Genomic DNA, 7,390 nt, shown 5'->3' with positions numbered 1-7,390 from the left:
TTGGGCCTTTTCACCTGTAAATTGTTTTTTCTTACTTCCTCATAATAAATAAATCATAGACGTTGTTAAACATGTTCTGATGGATAGAGAAAGATATGAATCTCTATATTGTATTAGCTAGATTACAGCGAATCGAAATCGTGAAAGAGTATCCATATTTTGTAAGTTTAATTACGGAATCCTCTTTAGATGAAATTCTAAAATGTTACAAAAGTCTCCCAAACAAGTTGAATTGTGTAAATGAAACTAGTCTTTGCACAGATGCTACACATTAATATAGGGAGAAAGAAGTTACCCACAGGGGCCACAGGTAAAATTAGAGGTTCAAAAGTTATTTGTGAGGCTTTTCAAAAAAAGAAGAAGTTATTTGTGAATATAGTGAGTAAAGTTGTGGATAATTATTCATTAAATTGTGTATATACTTTTATATATTTTGTTATTCATAGATACCCTTTATATATTAGAAGTTTATCAAAAATAAAATATGGTCAGAGGGTTCTTATGTTTTTTCAAATACATTTTAGTTGACAAAGTGGGTTTGTTTTATTATTACTATTCTTGTACCCCGTACTAATGCACAAATTCAATATCAGAATGAAACTGATTATTATCACGTTTCTTATTTTTCTCAACTATAATCTCATACATTTCTCTTTTTATTTTAATTTTGTGTTTGTTTTACCATAGTACATTTCAACATATTTGTTCCATGGACTAATTTATTCATAACAAATGAGGTTTTTCAAAATTTTGAAAAATTGGTAAAACTGTTAACACCAAAGGAGAAGAGGGCCTCCCATTAGAGCAAATGCACCATAGGGCTTTTGGACAAACAAGACCAACAAAAATGAAAAAAAAAATGAAAAAACTGAAATGCAATGCATAATAATTGCCATAATTCTAGGGTGCCCGTCCAAGCTCATAGGAGAGACTTGCTGGCTGGCTTGGTCGATCACATGCTCTCTATTTCATCTTATGTAATAACCCGAATTTTTAGAAACTAAATGTCGAGTATTTTCAAAGTGTTAAACTTGTGAAATTAATTCAAGACGACAATTGGAGGTTTGCGACATTTCGAAACGAAAACGGAAACGTTCTCGGATCGTTTAATTAGAAAACATAACGTTACCGCAACGTATAGATCGACTTTTATTCCGTCGCTCGGTTGCGAAAACTTCCTTCATGAAAGTCGTAGAGCTCATCGATACGAGTTCGTGGACATGTCACGCGTTCGAATCGGACATAGGACGCGAAAGTTATTAACGTTGGAAGTTCGTTTCCGATTTTGGAAATAGTATAAAAGGAAGGAGAGGAGATTAAAAATCAGAAAATCAGTTTTTTTCTAAAAATCCGCTCGGTTACTGTTCACCCGACCCAAAAACCTTATCCGGCCGATTTCTCCACCATGCGACGTCGCCTCGTGTCGTGCCACCTATCAAACTGACGGGCTCGACGATCTCTATCTTTTGGGCTACGCCTTGCACTCCGGCGACAACCACACACGGTGTAGCAACCGCCGGAAGTTACTGCTGTGTCGGCGCCGCCTCCTCCGGCCACCATAGCTCGAGATTCTTGGGGGGTTTTGCTTGTCTCAGTCCCAGCAATATTCCCACAAAAGGAATCAAGCCAAATCGAAGTGTAAGTACCCGAATCAAAATTTCAATTTCTAGGGTTTGTGAATAGTGCCGAATTTATGTTCTTCGTTGTTTGGACTGTTTAGGCTCGGATTTAGACTTTGGTGTCAACTAGAAAGTTGTTGGAAATGTTGTTTAGGTTGTGGTGGTGAAATTTGGTGATGATTGGTGGCGGTCGGTGAACAGTAACGACGCATGAATAGTAAATGTGAATAGTGATCTGTGAACCGTGACGCCGCATGAATAGTGTATGTGAATAGTGCTATTTAGCAGTAAATGTGAACAGTGACATGGTAAAACAGTAACTGTGAACATTGTTTTGATAAAAAACAGTAACTGTGAACAGTGGTTTAGTAAAAACATTGATTAGTAAACATGAACAGTGTTCTGTGAACAATGTTTTATGAACAACATTTAGCTGTGCTGAACTCGTCACCTGATATTTTAAGTATCATTTTCTAAGCATTTATCGTGCTATTAGGTGACTGACGAAATGAGTGAGGAAATTACTTTCAGGGTCGTGGAAGTTGCACGCAGGAAAGAAGGTGAGTAAAATCTCACTTATTTACGAATCTACCCTTGCGGTGATTCAAGATTTTACAAGAGTTTTTAATATTGAATTACGACATGTATACAATATAGTGGATTACATATATATTGTATAAATGGTAATAAGTACATATATATATATATATATAGTTTGTTATATTATATACTGTTATGAATTCATTGGAATTGGTCATTTCGAATGACGAGAATTAAATATTGAGCATGTGATTTGATTTTTGTACAATATGAGGTGTGATTATTGTACGTGGTTTTAACATGAGTTTGTTAAAATGTTTTGTCTTCGGACGAGTTTTTGTCTTCGGACGTGTTTATGAAAAATGACATGTATATGATATAATGGATTATATATATATTGTATAAATGGTAAATATGTACATATATATATAGTTTGCTATATAATATACTGTTATGATTTTATCGTGATTATGTCATTTTGATGACGAGATTTATATATCGAGCATGTGATTTTAATTTGTACAATATGATGGGAGATTATTGTACGTGATTTTAACATGGACATTGTTAAAATGTTGATTTGTCTTCGGACTTGATTTTTGGTATAATATGATGTGAGATTATTGTACGTGATTTTAACATAGAGATTGTTAAAATATTGATTTGTCTTCGGACTTGATTTTTGTACAATATGATGTGAGATTATTGTACGTGATTTTAACATGGAGATTGTTAAAATGTTGATTTGTCTTCAGACTTGATTTTGTACAATATGATGTGAGATTATTGTACGTGTTTGGCAAGTCGGAACCTAGCCTTTGGCCGGGCGAAAGTTACGATACAGTTAGAGCTCTAGTCTGTCTGCCGGAGTACTGCATGTGAGGTAACGGGTGGTTATCTGCTCATGAGTACTCATATTTTTGGATGTTGGGTAGCGGGTGGTTGCCCAATATCGGCGGTGTATTACGAGAGGGGTAACAGATGTGTACCAGCGTTCTTGGTACCCGTATTATAAATGCATTTGGGTAACCAGAAAGGTTACTTAATTTCTCATGAGTGTTTCATTTCGTATTTCTTTGGGACAACCAGATGGGCCGTCCATTCACTCATGAGTGCATTTATATTTGTTTGATTTCTGGATTTTCGAATATATTGTTATGCGAGTTATATTTTCATTTTACTCATACGAGTTGTAAAGCTTACCGGGTTTGTGTTTACAATCCCGGTGCACCAATTCGATGGTGTAGTGGATAACTCCGCAGGTGTGGATTAGTGGGAATTGACATACTGCTTAGTGGACTTGAAGTTATTTATCTCCAGCTGGTGTGAGGATTTTGTGTGACTATCTTGTGAGTTTGTTGTGAGGATTACGCAATTCCATTATTATAATATTGAATTATAATTTGGGTTGTAATAATCGGTTTGACTGAGTTGTATTTTGAACTCAGAGATGATCCGCTGTGGCATTTTAAATGATTTCGATTCGTTGAGATTGTTTGGTGTTTAACGATTTTGAAATTTTGAATTTTTATACTCGAAATTTTGGGGTCATTACATTTTTCCCTCTAACTTCAAACCCAAAACCCACCGAATCCGCTGTAATTCGACGACAATGAACTTTTTCTTGATCATCATTCATCAAAAGAGTAGTTGAATCAAAGAATGGACTGGGATGTGTTATAGATGACGATGCCCACACTTCTAGTGGGAACGCGCAACTCATGGGTGAGGCCAACGACATAGGAAAATTCTGATGTGGGAGGCGGTGGAGAAATGTGAGTTTATAGAAGTTAAAAGGGGAAGGGAAAGGGAAAGTCTAGGTTGCATGGGAGAGGAGAAAGAAATAGAATGTTTTGTTGGGTGCGTTGTTTCTCTGAGATCTCTACCCGTAGCAAGATGATAACCACATGGCCTTTGGGCTCATGAGATGAATATTCATTTTTTCTTCTTCTTTTTGCTGAATTTTGAATGAGAAAAGTTAGAAGATTGGATTGAGGTTTTGATATTTGCCTATTTCGAGTGCATGAAAGAAAGGTAAAGATAAATGTACCAAAATGGGAGGTACAACTTTATCTTTTGACTCTTAGAGCATCCGCACCGGCGAGCAAATATGCCGGCGTGCTCGAGCAGGAGGAGGGATCAGCCGGAGGAGCTCGAGCAGGAGAAGGGGAGGCTCGCACCGGCGAGCAGGAGGAGGCGCGCTGCTCGCCCAGTCAACCCAGCCGCGGTGCTCGTCCGATCGCTCGAGCAAATTTTGCTCCGGCGTTTGCTCGATTGCCTGGCGGAGCCCACCGCCCGTGGGTGACGTCAGGCACGGGCGAATTTTTTTTATGTTAGGCGTTGCACGCGCCAAAAAAAAAACAGCGAGCCAATGAATGGCTGCCACGTGTCAAGCTGATTGGCCAACGGTCCAATTGATCTGGGCCTTCCATTTTAAATCAGAAATTTCGATCCAACGGCCAGAATTAATTGGCAACGGCTACTATTTGATCATAACGGAAATAAACCAAAAAAATTGTAAAAAAATCCCCAAAATTTCAAAATTCTCCCAAAAAATTGCCTATAAATACTACTTCAATTTGTTATGAACTCACACCAATTTGTGCACAACAAATTTCACATCTTCCTCCATCTCCTCTCTCTTTTCGTTTAACATTTTTTTTCCAAAACAATGGGCACCCATTGGCTTCCTTCCGAAGATTTACAAATGTGCATTTCTTTTGTCCGTCATAGCATTGATGAATATGACGGTAACAAACAAAAGAGGGACAAATTGTGGGAGACAATTCATGGCGATTATATGCAAAATTGGGTGCTAGCACCGGGTGAGAAACCTCCGAAGGAGCCAAGGACCCGAATCGCGCTCACTTCTCACTACAACAAGTTCAAGCTACTCTTGCAAAAATGGGGCGAATGTTTGGCGGCATCACGACAACGTATAGCTAGCGGCACTTCGCTAATGGACGAAGTAAGTACATTGTGTTATCATATATTATAATTTTTATTTGATTATATGAATTAAATTATGTAATTTATATCTAATTTGTTTAAATATGTAACATTGTTTACATATTTAATTATTTTAATATATCTAATTTTATTTACATTATTTGTTTTATTTAATTTGTTTAAATATGTAGCATTGTTTACATTATTTATTTTAATATATCTAATTTGTTACATTATTTGTTTTATCTAATTTATTTAAATTATGTAATTAAATAAATACCTAATATAAGTTTTTTACATCAGGAACGACAAGCTCAATCATGTTACTATAATGCCAAGAAGAAAAAGTTTACACACTTTGAATGTTGGGAAGTGGTTAAAGATCATCCATCTTTCGTTGTGGTGCTACCTACTACTCCATCTCCATATGCAAGTAGTTACCACGGTACTCCTTCCGCAACTGAATCATCTCCAACCATCAATTTGGATGACGACTAATTGAATGAGACACCTCAAAGCAACACGGCAGCTCCATCGAGTCCACCTAGACCAATGGGAACCAAATCGGCAAAGGAAGCTAGGCGCCAAAAGAAACAGGGTAAGACTCCTATTGAGCAACGGGTGGAGGTTTTGCATACCATTGCAAGTGACCAAGTATCATGGCATACCAAGAGGCTAGCCCATAATGAAAGTGAGCTTAATTATTATGCGGAGTACATAGACATTCAAAAGCGAAAAGAAGCAAGGGCGGAAGAAGAGTTACGATTGAAGAAACAAGAGAATGACACAAGGATCATGACAATGGATTTGGAGGCTATGACCCCAATCTCGAAAAGGTATTTTACCAAGAGGAAACTAGCAATCCTTAATGAAGGAGAAGCTAGTCAAGATCAACCTACCGATGAAACATATTCGGATTGTTATCATCCAAATCGCGTGCTTTTTCCATAGTAGTTATAGTATTGTACTAAGAATAAATCTGGGCTTGGCTCGTCATTTTATGTAATTAAAATTTTTCGAGAAATAAAATGCAATTTATTTATTAAGTTGAAATTGAAATACACATTAAATTAAAACACATACTGAAATTAAACACAAACATCATGAAAACACACAATAAAACATATTTAAAGTATTTCACCGGTTTCCACTCTCCAAATGTGTTTCACCAAGTCTTTCTGGAGCTCTCGATGGATGTAAGCGGATTCGAGATCGGCAACACGGTCGTGAAACCGTTGTATATTAGCTCCATCTCTATGATTGGCTCAAAAAGAACTCGATTCCCTTGTGCATTCACCGGCCCATCATAAACCCGGAAAGCCCTCGATGGGTTTTGCAAGTCTTCTTCTTCTTCCTCATCATCCACATACTCTACAATCATGTTATGCAATATAATGCAAGCTAACATGATGGTAGTCATTACCGATTTGTGGTGCAATGTACAACTATGACGTATAATTACCCATCGAGATTGCAAGATGCCAAATGCCCTCTCCACATCTTTCCGGTATGCCTCTTGTTTCTTTGCGAAGAGCTTATCTTGCGGCGTCTGGGGATTGGAAATTGTTTTGACAAATGTAGAGTACCTTGGATATATTCCGTCAGCCAGATAATAAGCTGTGGTGTACCTCTGTCCATGGACTTCGTAGACGACAGTTGGGCCTCTTCCGGCAAGGATCTCTGAGAACACATTCGATAGGTGGAGCACATTAATGTCATTTTTAGCTCCAGGACAGCCAAAAAAACTGTGCCATATCCACGTATCATACGAGGCCACTACCTCTAGGATAACCGTTGGGCGACCCTTTCGGCCAGAGTATGCCCCTTGATAGGCGGTTGGGCAGTTCTTCCACTCCCAATGCATGCAGTCGATGCTTCCAATCATACCTGGAAAACCTCGGCGTTCTACTTTAGCTAATAGTCGCGTGAGGTCTGCCGGTGTTGGACTGCGGAGGTATCTTGGACCATAGAGATGAACAACTTGGCTGCAAAACTCCTTCATACATTTCAGGGTAGTTGATTCCCCCATCCTTGTAATTTCAGTACACTGATCTGCAGCTGACCCGTACGCTAGCATTCGTAGAGCCCCGGTCATCTTTTGTTGGGGAAGTAGCCCTAGCAAACCAGTGGCGTCTTCTCTTTGATGCCAAGACATGTCGTGGTTGCAGAGGTCCGTCATGATAATGTTGAATCGGTCTCTGCTCATCCTGTACCTCCGATGAAAGTCTTGAGCGTTGAAAATTGGACGTTCGATGAAGTAATCTTCCATGAGATTGTGTCCC

This window comes from Argentina anserina, chromosome 3, assembly GCF_933775445.1.
Source record: "Argentina anserina chromosome 3, drPotAnse1.1, whole genome shotgun sequence".
NCBI lineage: Eukaryota > Viridiplantae > Streptophyta > Magnoliopsida > Rosales > Rosaceae > Argentina > Argentina anserina.
Note: the sequence above shows the minus strand (reverse complement) of the source record.